At 39.4% G+C, this 20616-nt stretch overlaps 1 protein-coding gene across 4 annotated transcripts in view; it reads left to right on the top strand.

Moving 5' to 3' along the window:
- The first annotated feature begins 1649 nt into the window (after positions 1-1649).
- Positions 1650-20616, top strand: part of LOC149141463 (SWR1 complex subunit 6-like) — a 280589-nt gene continuing 261622 nt past the window's right edge. Inside the window, exons 1-2 of one of the 4 annotated variants that reach the window (XM_089449557.1) lie at positions 1651-2083; positions 2324-2488. The gene's annotated coding sequence lies outside the window, so the exon portion shown is untranslated. Of the gene's footprint in view, positions 2198-2323; positions 2489-20616 lie in introns of all 4 variants that reach the window. The other 3 variants (XM_089449559.1, XM_089449558.1, XM_089449561.1) reach the window with 3 other exon arrangements.

Below are 20616 nucleotides of genomic sequence, written 5' to 3'. Positions count from 1 at the left end.
TCATCTTATTTAAACTTGTGCAAGAAAGAAAGAAATTATTTTAACGTTCACGAGGCTAAAGATAGCCTATGGGACAGATTGCTTCTTCAGCTGCTTGATGTATTCGGCCATTTTTCTATGAAGTTTCAAAATAATGCTCCCAGTTTCTCAACAAACCCTTCGCTAAATAGATTATCCCAAGAGCTAGCTGTCAGCATATCTACTTAACTTTCCCTGTTGTCTTTGAAGACTTCGCATTCTAAATGAAATGTTTTTCTGTTTCCACTTTGCCGGAAGAACAAAAAATGCATACTCTTTCCTCCCACACTTCCTTTGGCCTTTTCCAGCGCCTTGTTTCACAATGGAGTTGATGAGAATTAGTCCTTAACTGAGCAACAAGAATTTTGGCTCTCCAAGAGATATTGGCCTCTATGTATGCTTTTGGTTGATGACTATGAGTGGGATTAAACACTTCAATATAATACCTTTTCTTTCTTCCTAGCTCCTTATCCCAAGTACGCTTATGGAACTTTTCCATAACAAAAGCTTTTATCTCTTTGCTGTTTATGGGACACGCGTTCAAGCAAATACCCCATTTACTAAACCATTTGTTATTTTGCTGCATCCAAGTTTTTTTGCTCTTGCACAATCTATCATTAAAGACAACCTTAGGCCATCTACCCTCTTCCATTTGCTCAATTTTTTTAAATACCTTATGACTTGCACCATAGCAATTGCTTCAATAGGAGTAGTCCCTGTTTCACTTAACAAGATAGCATAATGAACTGCGCTTTTAATCTTAAATTTGTTTGCAATCAAACGCTTCTGAATTTTCTCAATTTGTCTTCACTGCATGTCGGATGTACTGCTGGCCCATAGTTCACAACCATAGAGAATCACCAGAATCACTAAAAGCCCAAAAAGAGTTTGAGTGGTTTCCCAGTCCCATAACTCTACCACTCTACACCTATTATGAAAAACATAAAATGCTTCCCAACCCCCTAAAGTTATTTTCTTTCTACAATGATTCCAGCTTAAATTTTTGTTGAAGTCAATTCCGAGGTATTTGTAATCCGCAAATTCTTCTAGAATGTTGCCTTCAAAGTAGAACTTATGCTGGTTATGTTTTCTTTTCTTAGAGAAAACCACTACTTTTGTTTTGCTGATATTGACTTGCATCCCCACACTTCTACAAAAATGCTCAAGGGATAGTAAGTGCTCTTGCAAACCAAGAGCCAATTTAGCAATCAGAATAAGGTCATCTGCATACAAAAGAGCTTTATAACAAATTTGCCCAAATAAATACCATCACCCCCTTGCGAATTTAACCACTCCTCAAGCTTGTCGATATATAAACCAGAAAGGGTAGGACAAAGTGGACAACCTTGCTTGACTCTGATATTGCTTCTAAAACTTTCAGAAATCCCTGGTGAAGTTCTAATTTTGACTTTCCCCTCTTCATATAACCTATGCACAGCTACTCTCAAATGTTTAAGAACCCTAAGTTCATCCATTATAAGCGACTCAAACTCTTTTATGAAATAAAAACCTTTTAAAACGTTATTATTCCGAATCCCCGGCAACAATTGTTAGTAATTATTACTACCTATGGGAAATTTTTAGTACGGTGAAGTGTCCATATCTTTAAATGCGCGAAAATAAAAGGTTTCCTATATTTTTAAACACAGACAGAAGCTCAGCGAAGTAAACATTGCGAATTTTGGTTTATTATGGGGAGAAATAAGGCACCTGTAATCGTCTATTGAAGCTGCAAATCGTTTCTTTCGAAGGCTACAGGAGTGTTCGAAGGCTACAGGAGTGTGACGAGCCACTTCTGTGCGTGAACACATACAATTCCGACCAGAAGAATAAAATTTAAGCAGAGGAAGCCATTGAAAGGCACGAGCGTGTGAAAATTGCTCAGAATAGTCCGTTGAATCTGATCAACATTTTTGTTCTCGCAGGAGACGAAATGGTTGAAAAGAAAAACGTGTGATTGTAAGCAAGAAAGATCGTGCCCTAATAAAAACGTCATCTTCTGAAGAAATTTGAATTCTGAACAATTAAAATTTGGAAATTCATGCCCCAGTTTCAGATAGAAGTCGTGAGTATGCCGGATTGTAGTTGACGAATCATTTTTTCCTCTTTTGAAGTTAAGAAGTTATCTGATTTTCAGAATATTTCTTTTCATTTTGGTTGAAGGCAATCCATTCATTGGGTAATATGTTTAAAAGTTCGCTCTGAAAAAACATGTTTAAAAGTTCAAGTCTTTATTTTTTGAATATTATCAGGTGGTTTGAACGGAGATTATTTTTTCACCGTAGTCTGGGATTATTGTTTTCAGGGTGAATTAGCAGTTGGAAGGCAGAGTTTATTATTTTTTGAAATTATTTCGGAAGCAGTGTGTTAGCGTAACATATACAGTGGAATAGAGGCAGTAGTCTTTGCAGAACGCAGCAGTCTGGGCAGTCTCAGAACATCAAACGTTGTGGGTTAAGCTAAAATAGAGGTACCCATATCTCATATTTTTTCATGTATGGTGGTCAGTATTCCTTTCTGAATCACGGAATTTATGTTTCGTGGACATTTTAGTAAAAACATTCTTTCCTTCGAAAATTCATGGGCGTTAGTGAATGGGACAGAAAGCAAACCCGTAGTAGATTAGGATGCCATCACTAAATTCGGAAACAAAAATAAAGAAGCCCCATTGAAATTAATTTTGCGAATCACTGAATCTATGATTAAGCACCTGAGAAATGTAAAAATTGCAAAAAATTGCATGAATTATTTGAAGGACCTATTTGAAATTGCTAATGAGTCTACTTCACAAAAATCGAGGGGGGCACTAAAGTAGAAGAATTAGTGTGCAAAATTAGACTGCTGAGTGATGAATTGGCACTGGGTGGTGTTGATACAAAAGATAAGGAGTTGGTAATGTTAACAGCAAAGAGCCTTCTGTTCTTGAATAAACCTGATACACACCTCCTTAGGGTGATTTCAAAACCCTTCAACTTCTGACAGAGCCTTTATGGTCAAGGAAAAAGGAAAATTGAATGGAAAAATTATGCTTCATGGACTCATGTAATGGAAAACATTCTTTCCATAGACATTTACAGGGAATCTCACATTAAATCAGGATGCCATCAATAAATTTCAAGACAAAAATAATGAAGCCTTATTGATATTAGCTTGATCTATGATAAAACATTTCAGAAATGTAAAAAATGCAAAAATTGCATGTAACAAGTTGAACACATTTGAAATTGTTGATGAGTTCTGTTACTGCTCAAACTAGCAGGGGTCCTAGGAGGGGATCCTATAGAGCAACTATTAGATCAAGGGGGAACAACGGAGCGATAGCTCACTCTCACCTCAGCTAAGCTCTTTACGGATTTTCACCTATCGGAGAAGACTCGATATAAGGGGAATCACTAGATGAATGGATGAACAAGAGGATAAGGGGTAATTAAAAAGGCCTATTCACAAGAGAGACTCAATTATATGGCTTTTTTGCTTGAGAAGCAAGGTGATATGCTCTTTAGGAAGGGCTAAGAGGATTTCTGAGGCTAGGGTTTGGGAATATAATTTGTCAAGAGGTTTCCTAGACCCGAAAATCCTTATAGAGAATTGGCCTTTATGTGATATTTGTGAAATTAGAGTTGTAAAGTTGTGGGACCACACGGGGCCAAGTGGACCCAAAATTAGGTCAAGGATGTGGATTTGATCAACCAAAGAGGGGCTTGACCTAATTATGGAAGGGAAGAGGATCAAAGGACAAATTTTCTTTGGAGAATTGGATGCTATGATCCAAATGAGGACACTAGCCAAGGGGAGACCTAATGCAACTAACGATCCTTGAGATAGGGCTTTCTTTATCTCAAGATCCCACTGTCGGAATTTCTTGAAATTTGGAGGGCCTCTAGAGAAAACCCTAGCGCAGTTATGGACAAGAGATCGAACTTTTTTTATGGCTACAATGGGAGAAAAATGATGCCCTAGGTGACCTATGGAGGCTAGGCCTAGAAAGAGAAGGAGAGGTGAGAGAAATATTCTTTAAAAGTGATCACCTATGGAAGGATTAGTGCCTTATCCTTTGGGAGAGATGGAGTCAAAGAGAACTTATTGTTTGGAAAAGATTTACCCAATCAAGGAGGCCTTCAAGCAACTTCGCATGGCATTAGGGCATGAGAGCAACTACTTAAGGTCTTTATACTTCGATATGCAATAATTGATGACTTATCAAGATGTATTCAACAACAATAATCTCTAGGAACATTCACCCATTCATACATGGCCCATGCAATGATGCAACGCTACAAAAGATCAAAATTTCCACAATTTCGCATAGAAAAGCAGTAAATTTCAGACTTATATAGCGAAAATCCCAACAACATTTCATGTGACAAAGTAAATAACAAGAATAAGCATGAAAAAGATCACTTACATGTACAAATGAGTATATCCAATCATCAAATTATGCCAATAATGAAGCTCCAAGATCAAGAAGATAGAATCCATACATCAAAATTCATCCATGAAATCAAACTCGTCCTCCAAAGGGAATGCAAAATTCTCAAGTAGCTACTAAACCCAAATCTAAATCATGATAAGGGAATGAATCACCTCTCATCTATTTATACAATCTCTAATGAGTTCAATTTTCCTAATTTGGCCTAATTGAGCCCCAAATAATAAAATAATGTGCAATAATAACATCCCTTGGTGACAAGCCCACCAAGATAGCTCAATAACATAAGAATAAGCCTCTCAAGAAGGTAGAATGATCAATAAAGTGAGTTGTTGGGCCTTTGAGGAAGCCTAATGAAGTCCAAAGTGTGCCATGATGTGAGAATGGACCTCAAACATAGTGGACAAGGAGTTGACCCCTTGTTTTCCAAGCAAATCCCTGTGACTTCCCCCAAGTGGGTGTGGGGGCACAAGGAATGGGTCTCCAAGTGGATCGAAATTCCTGTAAGCCATCTGTGAGGGCCAAGATGATGACATAAGCCCTTCGTTTGTCTCTTGGAGTGAGACACATCGTCATCTGGACCCTGAAACATCTGCCAAGTGTATGGTGCAAGTGTGGAGCCGGCTGGGCATGATGAACCAAATGCATTATCCTCATCCAAAAGGTGGAACACGAACGATCAATGAGTGATGCTGGTGATTTGTCAGGCCAAGAGGTAACTCCTCAAATGTAATTGTATTATTCATTTAGGCTATCTATTATTATATACAAGGGAGTGACTGTTCAGCTCCATCTCCCGATGACTCTCCATTTCCTCTATTATTTATTTACACTTATTTACATTTGTTCACCCAATCCCTATGATTAGGTGTCAACATTGCCCCCCTTAATCTGAAGGGATGTTGGTGAGTCCAAGCATCGTTCTGAATCTTTCAAGCTTTTCTCTTCCAAGCGCTTTGGTGAAGATGTCTGCAATCTGCTCATTAGTGGAACAATGGCGAAAATGGATTGTTTTGGCCTCAACATGATGTCAAATCAGATGATATTTTGTATTGATGTGCTTCGTTCGATCATGGAACTTTGGGTTCTTGGCCAACTTTATTGCCGAGGTATTGTCAATCATGAGTGGAGTCGATTGTACTTGTTTTACCTGCAAATCTTCCAGAATTTTCCCGAGCCACACAATTTCTTTTGTTGCCTCCGCTGCTGCCACATATTTTGCCTCTATTGTGGAATCTGCTGGAACTGATTGTTTGTGTGATCTCCAGGAGACAACTCCTGATCCAAGACTCATAGCATAACCCGAAGTAGATACCCCAGTTTCTTTGTCTCCATCGAAGTCTAAATCAGAGTATCCAATCAAGCTGAAGTCGCCCACCTGTGTATACTTGATTTCAAAGTCTTGAGTTCCCTTCAAGTACTTTAGAACTCTTTTTGCAGCAGACCAATGTCCCTCACAAGGCTTTTGCATAAACCTGGAGAGAATTCCAACAGCGAACGAAATGTCTGGTCTGGTAGTAGTCAGGTAGTTGAGACTTCCTACAAGCTGTCTATACTTTGTTGCATCCTCAAATTATTTTCCTTCAATGGATGTGAGTTTTAAGTTTTGTTCCATTGGAGTAGTCAGAGGATTGCATTCAGTCGTGCCAAACCTGTTCAACGGATCTCCAATGTACTTCTTTCGAGAAAGGAATATGGACTTTGGATGTTGAGTTACTTAAATACCAAGATAGTAATGAACATATCCCAAATCAGTCATTTCAAAACCTTTCTTCAATTCCTTCATTATGGATGCAATGTAGCTCTCATTGATCCCTGTCATCAAAAGATCATCTACATATACCACAAGATACACAATTATTTTGCCAACCTTCTTGACAAACAAAGTTGCATCATCAAGATCATAATGTTTGAAATTGAGTTTCAGAAGATGCTCAGTTAGTTTTTTATACCAGGCTCGCAGTGCTTGTTTGAGGCCATATAAGGATTTCACAAGTTTGCGTACTTTATGTCCATGTCCTTTTACAGCAAATCCTTCAGGCTAGGACATAAAAACATTCTCTTTTAGATCTCCATTCAAGAAAGCAGTTTTTACATCCATTTGATGGACTTTCCAACCGTTCTGAGCTGCTAGGGCAAAGAGTGTCCAGATGGTAGCCCATTTTGTTGTGGGGGCAAAAGTCTCCTCATAATCGACCCCTTCCTTCTGTGCAAAACCTTTTGCCACAAGCCTGGCTTTGTGCTTGTCAAGTAAGCCATCATCTTTATACTTGTTCTTGTAGACCCACTTGCAGCCAATTGGTTTTGTTCCCAATGGAGGATCAACCAGCTTCCAAGTGCCATTCTTTATCAAGGCATCATACTCCTTTTGCATTGCTTCTTTCCATTCATCATGAGAAGCAGCTTCTTTGAAGGAAGTTGGTTCAAAATCTGTAGACAAATTCAATTCACAATCATAAGAAACATCCATATCAACAGGTGAATCAGAGTCATCTACATCACCTCCATTTTGCCGGGTTGAATTTCTAGTTCCTATCTTTCCAATCTGATTAGGATGAACACTTTCAAGTGCCTTTGTCAGCCACTTTGGGGGACCTTTCTGAGATGGTCCAGGCTGCTCCGTTGATTGAGTTGGGACTGAATCAAGATTGAGTCTCCCAATTTTGTCAATCACATCACTCAAAGTATCATCCGTTGTTGGAGTTTCATGCGGGGGAGAGAGTGTTTCAGAAGAAGATTCCACAGGTTGATCTAGTATAGGAATCTCTTCTTCAAGATGTGGAATCTGATTATCAAATTCTTGAAATGATTTTGCATTTGCGAATCTATCCAAACGATCAAGTTGCTGCTCAACAACTTTGTCAGTTTTGGATGATTCAAGAAAGATTACATCTCTAGATACAACAAACTTTTTATTGACTTCATCATAGAGACGGTATGATTTGGAGGTGTTTGAATACCCCAAGAAGATACACTTATGACTTCTTGCACCAAGTTTGTTTCAATATACTTTTGGTATCAAGGCATAACAGGTGGAACCAAAGACCTTGAGATGCTTTACTGAAGGAATGTGCCCATACCACATTTCATAAGGAGTCTTGTTTCTAATAGCATTAGATGGACATCTATTCTTTACATATACAACACATAGAACTGCATCAGCCCAAAACATCAATTTTACATTTTTGAAAAACATTATGTAGCGCACCATATTTAAGATTGTCCTATTCATTCTTTCAGCTACTCCGTTCTGTTGGCACAATTGTTTGATGTTTGATCCCATGTTGGTGAAGATAGTTTTCAAATTCATTTGAAGTGTATTCTTTTCCATTATCAGTGCGAATAGAGCCAATATGAGATTGTGCATCATTTTCAATCTATGTATGAAAGTTCTTGAATGTTTGAAAAGCATTAGATTTGTTCTTCAATAAATAAACCCAACACATTCTGGTGTAGTCATCAATAAATGTCATCATATATTTATTTCCATTTGCAGAAGGAACAGGCATTGGACCACATAAATCTGAATGAATGAGTTCAAGTTTTCTATGTGCTTTGGAATGTGAATCATGAAAAGACTGTTTGCTATGCTTTCCTAGAATGCAAGCATCACATTGCTTAAGTTTCCTAAGAATTGTAGGCAAACTAGTAACACCATTTTTCTTCAACAAGCAGAGGCTGTCATAGTTCAAGTGTCCAAATCTAGCATGCCATAATAAACTTGATGGAAATGTACCTTCTTCATAATGAGAATTGTATGAGAGATTTTGTGCACAAACAAAGGTACCTTGTAGCTTGAGAAGCCTTTCTTCTTCAATCCTCGTCATGACAAGTGAGTGGTCTGATGCTTTTCTCACCTCAATCTTGCCATCAAACATATGAATGGAGTGTCCTTGTTGGCAGATGTGGACCAAGGACAAGTTTCTCCTCAGTTGTGGGAGATATAAAACATGACGCAGAAGAAAGTCTGGAAGACCAGGCAATTTAAGCGTGATTGTACCAAGCCCTGATGGCTTGAGTTTTGATTTTTCTGCAAAGTATACTACTCCATCAACATTGTCAGTAAATTCTTCAAAAAAAATCTCTTCTAAAAGTCATGTGGCAAGTTGCTCCTGAATCAAGCAACCAATCATTTTTCCAAGAAGCAAGTGAAGCATTAAATAAGTCTTCATTTACTCCAATATTACAGTGTGCCACAACATAGTGAGCGGATTCAGGTGCTTTACCTTTCTCTTTGTCATTAGTTTTACCTTTGGGTTGGTTTCTTTCATGCTCAATTCTGTCCCAAGGTAACTTGCATGTGGATGCATCATGTGATCCATCTCTTTTGCAGCGTATGCAGTGCAAATCTGACTTTTCTCCTTGAGAGTGTCTGCCCCCCCCGCCTCTGAAATTTCTTCCTCTTCCTCTTCGACCACCTCTTCCTCTGGAAGAATCTTGAGCAAGATTCTTCTCTCTATGTGCAAGGCACACAGCCTCTTCAGAAGACTGAGGAGCTGATTTCTTCCCAAAAGCTTTCTCTCTTTCAACAAATTTTTTCACAAGGGAGTCAAAGGTAATATCTTTGAGGTTTCCATTTGTTTGCAATGACTCAAGATAATTTGAGTAAGCGGGATAAAGTGCCTTGAGAAAAGCTATCAGAAGAATGTCCAGTTCAACATTAGTGACTTTGATATCATGCATAATAGATTTTACTTCTGATGCAAGAGCAAGAGGATCATCATTTTGTAATTCAAGGGTGAACAATTTAATCATGAGTTAAACAACTTCAAGTGCAGAGTGTGAGTCATAGAGTTCCTTCAGTTTTTGTAAGGCTTCAAAAGCATTTGAAAATGGCGAAATATGGCGACTCACTTCTTCATTTATTGATGCTGCAATCAACGCATAAGCCTTGCTGTTCTTATTTTCCCAAATGGCGAATTCCTTGTCTAAAGTAGGCTGTTCTGGCTCTTTGTCTCCGTTTCCAACACACACTCCTTTCCACAGCTCATTAAAAATGAGAGTGTTTGATTTTCCGTGACCATTCTGGATAGTTCTCCTTCCCGTGAGAACCACTCCCATAATAGATATCAATGAATGCATTTTTTATTTATTTATTTATTTTCAAAAAACATGTACCCTACTGCTAATATATAAAAAATGCACTTCTGGTGGTTAAAAATTGCACTCTGATATATTAAAAAATAGAGATATTATTTTGGGGAGATGGACAGTGTGGAAGCCAAACAACGTTGTATATATACCAATGTTATATATATGGGACATGCACTGCTCCCTCATGTATGTAAACACTGGCTCCTAAACGCTGTCAACTCAGCGTATTTCATATATGGAACAACGTATATATATGTTGGGAGACAACACTTATATATACCAAAAAACACTTAAAAACAACGCTTATATATACCAAAACAACACTTATATATATGAAAACAACGCATAGAGGTTATGACTCCAGAATGATCATTCAACGCAGCACCATATGCACAATCCAGGCAAACATTGGAATGAAACAACCATCAGTCAACAAACAAGCCACGTCAGGGCTTCCAACAAAAAACAACAAACAATCATTCATCGCTTGGGCTTATATTCCATCCCACACTTCCACAATGACACCATTGGCGCAACACCACCACACTAAGTAGCCAAGTCGAGTTCCCCAACCAACGTACAATGGCAGCTTCAATGGACCAGCGCAAAGAATGGACACACAGTTGACAATTAAACTCAGCTTTCACCAGCACCGTGGGTAGCAAAGATCAGCATATTAAACCTGGGTGAGCAACATTCATTCTCAATGCGTATAGGACTCAACACTTGATTCAAGGTGTTCAACAAATAGGAGTTATATGCAGAGCAACACTTTGAGGAGCAGCGTTGTGTATGGAAGACTGTGTATGGTATATGCTAGGCCAAAAAACAAAGCGACAAGAAATAGGAGTTATATGCAGAGCAGTGCTTTGAGGAGCAGTGCTATGTATGGTATATGCCAGGCCAAAAAACAAAGCGACTGTGTATGGAGTAAAATTTATGCAGTGTTCAGAAAAAAACGCAGAGACAGTGTCAAGCCTTAGGAGGAGGGGCAGATGTGTCAGTTCTGCAAAATAGGCAGAACATAGGCAGAAAGGGAGTTACAAGGGTAGGAATACTAAAAATAGAGCTGGCTCTGATACCATGTCAGGCCAGGAGGTAACTCCTCAAATGTAATTGTATTATTCATTTAGGCTGTCTATTATTATATACAAGGGAGTGACTGTTCAGTTTCATCTCCCGATGACTCTCCATTTCCTCTATTATTTATTTACACTTATTTACATTTGTTCACCCAATCCCTATGATTAGGTGTTAACATGATCCATGAAGTACTCCCTACTGTGGTGGAGGCCCATGGCTCTCAACGCTCACCCTAAAAGTGCCAATGTGGCCCTCTGGAGGGCTAGGACACCGTATAGAGAGACCAAGCCCCAAATGGAGAACCACCTGCAATCCTGTATAAAATCCAATGCGTCCCCTCGCCCTCCAATACAACAAATCTTCAGAATAATCAAGTAAAAGAGCTTACAAGTCATGGAACCAATGGGGCACTTCATAGTGGCATGCCCTTCCATAGTGGGCTTTTGCATGTACAAGTGTCTCCAAGTTGAATGGGGGGTTAATCAAGGACCCTATTATGTGGCTTCCATCTTTAAAGGGGGTGACATGACCATGGTACATCCATCAAGTGGTAGGTGGAAAATGATATGGTGATAGAATGAAGTGGGAATCAGGGGAATGCTCCAAGCCACATGCCATGGTGCAAGGGTAGTTAGAATAAGGGAAGCCCATACCCGGGTATATGAGTGCAGTAGGGAGCAAATCGTGATACATGAGTTACCCTGGCCATTGTTTTTCCACCCTTCTTCATATACCTTTTGCCTTTGATTGATTTTTCTTCATAACCGCTCGGGGCTCCAGGGGAATAAGAGCATGATGTGTAGGATGAAGTAGGTAGTACCCCCTTTTGAGGTGGGGCATTTCATTGCCCACTATGGGTTGGGACAATCATGAGTTCCTTAATGATGGAGGGGGCTCATCTAGGGCCCATAGGAACTAGGGTGATGGCCATGGATAATGGGTAGAGCTCAAGTTTGGCTTTTGCCCATGTGCTGAATTTGTATATCTCGACCATCTTTTGCATTTTGTGGTGCATTTTTTGTTGAGAGTGGCCAATTTATGCTTTTTCTTTTCTTTTTAGCTGCATCAACCTCCGGGCATGGTTCCAGGCCGGACCCAAGGTGTGGATAAGGGGAGGGGGAGGCTAACCCTATGCGGACCTAGTTGACACATGTGGACCTAGATGGGAAAAATGATGAATGGGGTTACAATGAGCAGAAGGGAGTGATGTATAAGGTGTCAGCAAACGGGACCATGCAACCAAAATCAAGATTTCCCGTGTAGTGCCAACGCTAAAACTAATGGCCAGTAAAGGAGATCCCATGGGACTAGGATACAAGGCTAACCACAGAATCGGGTAGTGGAGACAAGAGTACAGACCTAGCCCACTCTTTTCACCGAATCCTTCCACCAATATATGCCTAAAAGTGCCCATGATAAATAAGGAAAACTACTCAATTATACCAATGAAAAGCCATACCTTCGGGGTCAGGAGACTCGTCTTCAAACATACAATCATAACAAGGGGACGAGGGACCACATGGCTGGCTCAGGTGGGGGAGATAATGGCACATCGAGCTATCTGGTGGCTGCAATGGGCTGCTGGCTGCCGGTTGAGAACCTTCTAGGAGAAAAAATTTCTCCTATACATACTACCCACAGGTGGTGGGTAATAAGTCCCATATAATGTATTTAAAAAAATGCACCCTATGCCACAAAATATGGAGGAAGGCACCGAAGTAGAAGAATTAGTGTGTAAAATTAGATTGTTGAGTGATGAGCTGATTGTGTCTGGTGTTCATATAGAATAGAAGGGGTTGGCAACACGAACACAAAGAGTCATACTGTCCTAACTCCAATGTAATGTATTTATAAAAATGTATCCCACCCAGGTAATGTATTTATAAAAATTTACTCCAACACAAAAATGGAGGAGGCATTGTTACCCACCAAAAGAGGGTAACCCATAGGAGAAAAATTTTCTCCTTATTTGACAACCAACTAGCCAACAACCCTATAATGGCCTATAGATAGCTTTACATCAGAGCTTTGCACTTTTGCTCCGGTTAGTGCTCTCTCTCATCTGACATACTTCTTGAAGGAAGATTGGTCATTTGTTTGGAGTTACACTAACCATTCTTGTAATCGTGGGTTTTCATTTAATGTTTTGGGCATACTAATATGGATCACAAGCCAAGCTGAAAGCTTGATTGCTCTTGATTGTACACTTCTTCCCATGCTTCATCTAGGAGGTTATGTTTGCCCCTAGTCCAGTGTGACCTCCCCTAAGGTCCTTCATTTGGGAGGGGCACTAATAGGATGCACTGATTGAAGTAGCATGCCCGAGGTCCTCCATACTTACCACGTTCCATGTTTCCCTTATTATCCACGTCTAATCTTTTGGTTGATTGTCATTTGTCATTGGGACTAGCATCCTTTATCCTCATTTATGAGTTAGGCCAAAATTTTTTCCTTAAGAGTTTGATGCAGCCGAAAGAAAGATAATAGCATATTAAGCCACACTAAAGAAAGGAAAATGCAAAAGATGGTTGGGACTTAGTAAGCATGTGGGCAAAAGCCTAGCATGAGTTGTATTCCCCTCATTAGCCATCACCTATTCCCTCAACATTTCATACTACATGTAAAAGTGTTGAAGAAGATGTAACTAGGCTAGGTCTTCATAAATGTAATTTTGATATTTGTATTTATTCAAGAAAAGATAAATTATTTTTATATTATTTGCAATGAGTTTCTTGCTCATTGAAAATAGGTCAAGCACATTTTAAAGTGCTTCTAGAGAGTCAAAGTCAAAATGTAATTATGATGAGACCCTTTGAGGGCATGTTACATCATGTATGTCAATGTACAAGGTCATGGGAACACCTCCAAGTCAAGTCAAATCCTCTCCTAGCTTCAACAAAGTCTCCAAGCAGCCAAATAATGAATAAAAGATGAATTGTGATGAAACAGTGAAGTCGGCCTGAAAAGGAGGGACAAACCTCTATTTATAGAGGCTGTCCACTCCTCATACAACGCATTCATTAAAGCTCTAAAATCAGCAAGGAGATAAGCTGAGAAAGGAATTTAAAGGGAAGTCTATAGGGTCTCCAAGGATAGCGAGGAAGAAGGGTATACAACCGAAGTTAAGGAGACCATTTCTAGGGCAGCTACAGCCACACGTGCGAGGATAAGGAAGGTTGCCTGCGGTTATGACAATAGTCACTAACAACTCACCATATCTCATTGTTTAGGGTTCAAACCAAGCCTACAAGACCACTCTCTCAAGCGAAGGACCAAGGAAAAGACAACGAAGATAAGGGGACTCTTTTAGGGTTCTATCCACATGTGTGAAGATTTCAGCAGTGTACTTTTTGCGGATTTGACAGCAGTTGAAGGCAGCACATTTAAAAGCCTCATTCAGATGTGTAACTAGGTCTACAAGGTCTCCTAAGGAAAGCAAAGAAGGTTCTCTCTAAAGCAAAGTAAAGAAGCCCTAATTCTCTAGGGTTTCTCCTAAGAAGAAGAGAGTCTAACTTAGACAAGCAGCAAAAGAAGAATGAAGTGCTGAGGAGCAAAGTGTCGGAAGAAAGAGGTCCATGTTTCGGAAGTTATAGTGCAAAAAGAGGAAGGATTTGACTCAGGCTTGGAGGATATCCTAGTCAAGGGTCTAGTGTTTCATAGTTGTTCAAATAAGAAGCTTCAATAAGAGAAAACTTACCAAGGGTTTTCCTCTTAAGAGTGGAGAGGTTTTGTCCCTGGTAGAGAGCCAAACTTTGTGTTCTTGTTATTTTGTTTTGGTAGTAGTTTGATGAAACACACACACTAATAAGAAGAAGAAGATAAATTGTCAAAGCGCATCACAAATTGTTATCAAGTGTGAAGAATATTAATAAACACCATTGCCCTCCATTCTTCAACTTGGTTTCAGAGCTAAGGTGACACATCAAGGAAAGGGCAACTCAAGAACACTCATCAAGGAAAGACATCTACAAGGTTGAAGCATCAAGCTTAGATGTCTCAATCACTTCAAGGACAAGAAGGGTATACTATCCATCATTCATCAAGGAGGTCTATAAAGCTAGAAGAAGAGCCTTACGTAAAGGCACCTACAAAGAAGAGCAGATTGAAGTAGGACCTACATCAAGCTCCAAGTCATTAAGCAAATCTCATCATCAAGTCCACTTGAAGAAGGCAACTTGATGTACATCAAGATCCTAGGGAGGCAAGCCACCAAGTCTTTAAGGAGGAAGCAAATCCATTACATCTCAAAATCTATCAAGTAAGTACATGTCCCCTTCTGAATATACATCAATGTCTTTTTGCAAGGAAAGCAATAAATTGGTAGGTACCAATAAATTTCTTGCATGGAAGAAGAGGACTGATCTACTTCTCAAGGAGAATGAACTCCTTGAACATGTCAAAGGGAATATCACTGTCCCTGCTAAGGAACAAACTCAAGCCTTAGCCAAGTACAATAAGGATGAGACAAGAGCTCAAAGGATTCTGATAGAATCAATCAAAGACTCTCATTCCTTATGTCTCCAAGTTTGAGACATCAAAAGAAATTTATGATAAGCTAGTAGAGCTATTCATGGTATCCACAACCGGAGAAGTAATATCTTTGAGGAATGAATTATACAAGATGAAGATAACAAAGGAAGGAATAGCTCCCTACTTCATGAAAATCTCTGAAATGAGAGATCAACTTCAAGAGATTGGGGAAGTCATGTCTGACAGAGAGATGACAACTGTAGTACTCAATGCTCTACCTGAGGAGTGGGGAAACTTCACATCAAGCATATATTGCAAGAAGGAAGCAACCACTCTCAGTGAAATGTGATCTCTATGCAGAACAAAGGAAACTAGACTTAAGGCAAAGGAAGATGTGGGATCAAAGGAGCAGGCATTTGCTACCATGGCCAAAAGAAAGGATAAAATTTGGCAAATTTGGTCCACGAAGAACAAACAACAAAGACATGTCCAAAATCCAATGTTTTGGATGCCAAGAATATGGACACTACAAAAGGAATTTTGCTAAGTTTAAGAAGGACAACAACAACAAAAGAAAGAGGGATGAAGCTCACATAACTCAAGAGGTGAAAGAAGAAGGAAAGAAGCAAAAGAAGGAAGATCCTCCGGAGCTCTACTATGACTAGGTCAAACTCTTTACTTCTAGACTTCTTTCAAAGTTTTGAGTAGTATAGGAGCATGTGGGATTAAAATAATATTGCATAGCTAGAAACATCCTCTAGAATCTAGAAGCATGATATACATAGAGTTCTAGATACTCATGAAGATGTAGCATTTCATGAGAATAAGATGCATGGGTAGAAATGACTTCTAGAATATAGGAGCATGGCAAATATAGCCCAAGATATTCATGTACAAGAAGCATACCTAGCATAAGACCTCATCCACGATGAAAGAAAATTGATCATGATTAAGAATCTTAGAAGACCTCCATCATCAAAAGAAAGGAAACGTTTGCAAGGCAAGGATCTTTAAGATCCTATGATGGGATCTTCAAAAGAAGGTTCATGGACCAAATCATATGTCTCATTGGGAACCCCATTCATGGGATTCAAGAAAAGGATGATATGCAGGCAAGCTAAGATGAAGCAAGAAGGGCCACACCAAGGACAATCAAATGAAGCTAGGATGATCAAAGGAAAATCAAGATGAGGTATGTACGCATCAAAGTTTAGTCATGTTATCATTTGTATATTATTGAGTCATGGGATAGTTCTATAACATGATCAAGCATGAAAGAATCTCTTTCATCGAGAACATGCTCGAAGGCATGTACCACAATGCAATGAAGGTCAACAAAAGAATATGCTAACATAAGGAGCATAAGATTGCTGACTAAGAAGCAAGAAGAAAAGCTGACAAGTACAGAAAGCAAGCAATGAAGGAATGGTCTCACAAGAAGCATTAGATGGTTGACCTATCCATCTGAGAAGAAGCAAATGAAGAAAGAGATCAAGCATGTGAAGAACACCATGATCACCGAGAATCACTATCTGACAAAATGCTTTGAAGATATCTCCCGAAAGAAGGTAGGACAACTTTGATAAAGGAAGAAAGGACCCTTGACACCTATGAAGGCCTTGGAGATATAAAAGGTGTAGATAACTGATTCTACTCTATAAAGATGTCGTGATGAAGAAACCATCCAACAAAAGGAAAAGCAATATTGAAGCAATATCAGGATGAAGTCATGATGGGCTACTAGGTCAAAGCATGTAAACAAGCTAGTACAACAAAGCATCTATGAGGAGAGTATTCCGAAGCATGGACAAGATGACAAAAGAGTAGCCAAGATGACAAGAAAACCTGATGAATGACAAGAAAGCCACTTTCCATGAAGGAAGCAATGACATGACAAACCAGGAAGGAAAGTGATCGATGGATGATGCCCTACCTAGAAGAAGTTCGAACAAAGACTTCATGGCATCAAAGAAGGGAAGGAGATCAAGCAGCTGAAGGACTCCCGAAGAAGAAGTTGCTGATGAAGGAAAGAGTCCCCAGTTAAGAGGGAGTTCTGATAGGTCCTTGATCAAGAGGGAGTTTTGGATCACCCTTGATTACAAAGGAGTGACAATTGTGTTTTCCATTTCATGGGTCATGCACTAGACCAGGACTAACAACCGTAAGTCTAGATGAAGGCCATGAATGGAAATGTAGACACAAGATAGACACTACATTCTTGTCTTCACTTGGGAAGAAAGAATGGGAGGATTGGGCAATCATCTGGCATTCGATACTCTTTGAGGATGTGTAGGGCATCCAAGACAAGAGTAGGTAAGAGGACTGATATTCTTTGAGGGCTGGGAATCCAAGATAAGAATAGTCCTAGAAGGTCATACTTAATGAACACCCAAGTGGGTATGTACCTTGAGAGACAATGATGAAGGTGTCTATAAATCATTGGTCTCACCAGCATTGTAGCTCATGATCTCATGATGAGATGGAGCTGTTAGTCATGGCCTTGCACTATGACAATGCTGATGGATATGATGCTATAACAAATGGATTGCAAATTCGGTTTCTCGCATGTGAATTCTTCAAGATTGAAAATTGCCAAACACCTTGTAATGGTTTATGAATACCTCCCTAGTTAAGAGGGAGTGTTGAAGAAGATGTAACTAGGCTAGGTCTTCATAAATGTAATTTTGATATTTGTATTTATTCAAGAAAAGAGAAATTATTTTTATATTATTTGTCAATGAGTTTCTTGTTCATTGAAAATAGGTCAAGCACATTTTAAAGTGCTTCTAGAGAGTCAAAGTCAAAATGTAATTATGATGAGACCCTTTGAGGGCATGTTACATCATGTATGTCAATGTACAAGGTCATGGGAACACCTCCAAGTCAAGTCAAATCCTCTCCTAGCTTCAACGAAGTCTCCAAGTAGCCAAATAATGAATAAAAGATGAATTGCGATGAAACAGTCAAGTCGCCCTAAAAAGGAGGGACATACCTCTATTTATAGAGGCTTTCCACTCCTCATACAATGCATTCATTTAAGCTCTGAAATCAGTGAGGAGATAAGCTGAGAAAGGAATTTAAAGGGAAGTTTATAGGGTCTCCAAGGACAACGAGGAAGAAGGGTATACAACCGAAGTTAAGGAGACCATTTCTAGGGTAGCTACAACCACATGTACGAGGATAAGGAAGGTTGCTTGCGGTTATGACAATAGTCACTAACAGCTCACAATATCTCATTGTTTAGGGTTCAAACCAAGCCTACAAGACCACTCTCTCAAGCGAAGGATCAAGGAAAAGACAATGAAGATAAGGGGACTGTTTTAGGGTTTTGTCCACACGTGCGAAGATTTCAGCAGTGTACTTTTTGTGGATTTGACAACAGTTGAAGGCAGCACATTTAGAAGCCTCATTTGGATGTGTAACTAGGTCTACAAGGTCTCCTAAGGAAAGCGAAGAAGGTTCTCTCTAAAGCGAAGTAAAGAAGCCCTAATTTTCTAGGGTTTCTCCTAAGAAGAAGAGAGTCTAACTTAGACAAGCAGCAGAAGAAGGACGAAGTGCTGAGGAGCAAAGTGCCAGAAGAAAGAGGTCCATGTGCCAGAAGTTATAGTGCAGAAAGAGGAAGGATTTGACTTAGGCTTGGAGGATATCCTAGTCAAGGGTCTAGGGTTTGGTAGTTGTTCAAATAAGAAGCTTCAATAAGAGAAAACTTACCAAGGGTTTTCCTCTCAAGAGTGGAGAGGTTTTGTCCTTGGTAGAGAGCCAAACTTTGTGTTCTTGTTATTTTGTTTTGATAGTAGTTTGATGAAACACACACACTAATAAGAAGAAGAAGATAAATTGTCAAAGTGCATCACAAATTGTTATCAAGTGTGAAGAATATTAATAAACACCATTGCCCTCCATTCTTCAACAAAAAGGAACCCTTGAATGCCCCAACTTCGATGAACAAGAAACTACTACATCTTTAAAGGGTATTGCAAAATCATAAAGCAAGTTTGGTCTCCTAAGCTATGCACAAAAAAAGATAAATAATTAAGGTAAAAGGCGCACTAGAGGGGTGGAAAAATCATGGCTGAGGAAAGGAGTAACTCATGCCTCCACAATTGCTTCCTCTTCTCATTAAAGTACTCTGAGATGTTGGAGCCCTTCCTCTAGTTGATACCATGGCTATGTCCATCTTCCTTGAAGTCTTGTCCACTCCATCACAATTGTTACCACATGCACATAGGGATTGATGGGTCTGCCTGTGACATATCATTCCCCTTGGGGGTTGGAAGCACCTAATAGGGCTAGAGGTATGACCATCCCTAACACAAGTTTGGTAACTTGCCTTCAAATCTTGAGCTAGAAAGACATTGGAAGGCAAGCTTTGTGTGAATTCTTTTTGTACACCTAACATTGAATATGGCTCACAATGATACTTAATGGTTTTTGTTCCTAAAGATGTTGGTCTCACTTGATCTTAGGGGTGTGTTTTAGGTGGTTCATTACTCATGCCACAAATATGCTTTGTAAGAATGACTTGACACATATCCAACACCTTTAAAAGGATGTTTTTCCCATTGTTGAGAGCATACATGACCTTGTAGCCCCAACATTGCCCTCATTAAATGGATGTTGGGCTTTGATGAGACTCCACATGGTTGTATCCCCCATGCTACACCTATAGATGCTGAAAAGTTGTACTAGGAAGCCAAGGTGTTGGCTTATTTGATGATGTGCCCAAATGGACCTAGGATTCCCCCAGGTTGGCCCTGACTCTGCTTTATGGATGTTGCCTTGTTCTAGAGCCCAAATGAAGATGGTTATCTCTGAGATGACTTGGGAGAGCTACTACATCATGCATATGTGCCAATGCTTTCCTTAGAGCCTTCCATGTCACCCAATGTGCCCTAGAAGGGTAATGTGAGCTTTCTTGGAGATGATGTCATGGTGGAGGAATTATTTTGAGATATACCCATGCACTTTGATGATATCTTGGAATGAGGAACATTCATGAGCCTTTTTGTCACTTGTTTGATGGAGATTGACCATTTTGAGAAGATGATGTCATTATGGAGAGCCTTTATTTCCACACGTGGGCTATTTTGACGTATTGATTCCGTTTTGAAGCTATTTTAAGGTTGCGCTGTGACCTTTAGGCCTACTTGAACACAAGCAAACTTTTAGGGATTTTACTTGTAAATGTGAAAATTTGGAAGCCCAAATTTGTACTGCAACAACTGATTAAGTTCCTTCTATTTGTTAATTATTGAACAAATTATTTATTGCTTCCTACAACAAATACCGAAACCAACACATTGCAGCCTTCACCAATTAAAATATGCGGAAACAAGAAATTGAGCAAGAAAGAAATACATATCACATTACATCGTTATTTTTGGACAAATGTCCCCAAAAAAACCCAATGCGGGAAAACCGGTGCAACAACTGAGGGTTTGTATTATTAAGTAGTAGTTTTCTGAATACAATCTTTGGATGCCTTGCTGGCTATCCAATACAGAGAATCTGACTGACAGAAG

This window comes from Pinus tabuliformis, chromosome X (genome assembly GCF_031772625.1).
Source record: "Pinus tabuliformis cultivar Carrire ecotype Pingquan chromosome X, CPIR1, whole genome shotgun sequence".
Classification (NCBI taxonomy): Eukaryota; Viridiplantae; Streptophyta; class Pinopsida; order Pinales; family Pinaceae; genus Pinus; species Pinus tabuliformis.
This window is presented reverse-complemented; position numbering and strand designations above follow the sequence as displayed.